The sequence below is a fragment of the Coenobita brevimanus genome, chromosome 100 (assembly GCF_032717465.1).
Source record: "Coenobita brevimanus isolate Jiangsu-jjx chromosome 100, ASM3271746v2, whole genome shotgun sequence".
NCBI classification, from domain to species: domain Eukaryota; kingdom Metazoa; phylum Arthropoda; class Malacostraca; order Decapoda; family Coenobitidae; genus Coenobita; species Coenobita brevimanus.
In genome coordinates this window covers 15,810,748-15,813,150 of record NC_137053.1, presented here as the reverse complement: position 1 = coordinate 15,813,150, position 2,403 = coordinate 15,810,748, and positions in this window count along the sequence as shown.

Genomic DNA, 2,403 nt, shown 5'->3' with positions numbered 1-2,403 from the left:
TACTACTACTACTACTACTACTACTAATAATAATAATAATAATAATAATAAAAACTGGGTGCCTATTTATTTATTGTGTAGCCACGAAAAAGGAAGCTTCACCATAACTACTTATTCTATGGCATTGATTGTCTTCGTACAGTACTTATGGAAATGCAGCTTTTGTATTCACTGCTTAAAAACTTCATTTGAACAGTGGCCTTTAAAATAGTTCATGGTCATACATATGTGGAACATGTATTTAGATTAACCTAAGGTCGTTTCTTGAAGTGACCCTAATAAGAGAGGGCAGTTTTTTGAAACTCCCTGTACTGCTGTTTGCAAATGATACTGTATTGTTAAGTGATGACAAAGGGGAACTGGAGCGCTTGGCGAATGAGTTTGGGAGTGTGTGTAAGAAACGGAATCTAAAGGTGAATGTAGCGAAGAGTAAAGTTATGGTCTTTGAGAGAAGTGAAGTCACTGAATGTACAGTTAGGTTGGATGAGGGAATGAAAATTGTGGTTAGGTTTAAGTACTTGGGTAGTGTGATGAGTAAGGTTGGAAGTTTAGAGGGTGAAATGCTTGAAAGGGTACGTAAGGGAAGAAAGGTTGCTGGTTCTTTGAAAATAGTGATAAAGGAACAGGGAAGTAAGAATGGAAGTAGAAAAAGTCACTGCATGATAATATTGTGATACTAGCTCTAATGAATGGTAGTGAAGCATGGACCTTGTTGGAAGGACACAATCCAAGAGTGAGAGCAGTGGAAATGAGTTATTTGGGAGGAGCGTGTGGAGTTACGTGGGGAGACAGACTGACCAATGAGGAAGTGAAGGGGTGCTGTGTTGCGGACGTGGATGTGATAGAAAGCATTAGGAGAAATACACGGAGGTGATTTGGCCATGTGGAGAGGATAGAGAGCGAGAAACTAACGAGGAGAGTGTATGCAAGTGAAGGGGTGAGGGAAGGGGAGGCTGAGGATGAGATGGAGGGACGGAGTGGAGAGGTATATGAAAGAGGGGGGTGTGAGCTGGGAGCAAGGCAGTGAGGTGGTATTGGACGGGGCGACGTGGAGGCGATTTGTTTGTGGCCACTCCTTACGGGATTGAGGCGTCTGGCAATAGATAGATAGATAGTTTTTTGTGTAATACATTAAGATCTGAAGACAAAGGTGTGGAAGAAATAAATGAAGCATTGGTAAGTTTTACATTTGTCTCAATAACTGGCTAACTGTATGTTTAAAGGTAACCATGTTCCATTCAGAAAATGAGAGGGACCATAGCTATAATTATGTAGAGTTACAGCTTTGCTGCTTTTGTGGTTTTCTCTGAAACGTGTTACAAAGAAAACACTGAGCAGATTTGAATTTGGTATTTTCCAGTAGGCCAAATGGCAAAATATTCAGCCAGAGTCCGCAGCAAAGTTTTATATCATAGTGTTTCCAACCAAATAGTTGTACCTCAGTTTCTGTGATATTTCAATTTCAAATATACACATATTGAACCAAAAATGAGTATATACACTTTAAGAAATAGGTCAAGATCATTCATATTTGGTACAAGTATTTGGGTTACCCTAGTGTACCTTCCTGGATAATGTCATCAAGATCTAAGATAAAATGTGTGAAGAAAAATAATAATAATGCTTACCAAAACAATAAGCTTCACCGTGCATATGGCAAAGCTTAACTATTTGACTATTTACTTATTGTGTAGCCACAATAAGGAAGCTTCGCCACAATTATGGTATATTATAAGGTATGAAATTTTGGCAACATTAACAAGCCTGACCTTTAAAAGTAGTTCAAGGTCATTCATATTCGAAACATGTTCTTAGATTATCCTAAGGTAGCTTCTTGTGTAACATCAAGATCTGAAGATAAAGATGAGGAAGAAATAAATGAAGTATGGGTTCATTTTACATTTGTCTCAACAACTGGCTAAGTGTATGCTTATCTGTAATCATAATCCTTTCAGAGAATAAGAGTGACTCCCTATATTACTGTAGAGTTACAGCTTTACAGTTTTTGTTTTTTTCTTTAACATGTTACAAAGAATACACTGAAGAAATCTGAATTCGGTATTTTCCACTAGGCTAAATGGGAAAATATTCAGCCAAAATTATCCGCAACCTTTTTATCATAGAAATTTAAGCCAAAAAGCTGTATATATCTCAATTAATTTCTGATATATTTCAATTTCAAATATGTAATTTTTGCACAGATAATGAGTACATTACCTTCAAAAATAGGTTAAGGTCATTTTTATTTGCCACTAGTACTGTACTTGAGTTACCCTAGGGTACCTTCCCGTAAAATATCATAAAGATGTGAAAAGAAGTGCAAAGAAAGAAAAATAATGCTTATCAAAGCAATGAGCTTCGTCAAATAAACTTTTTTGTTGGAAATAATAACAATAACAACAA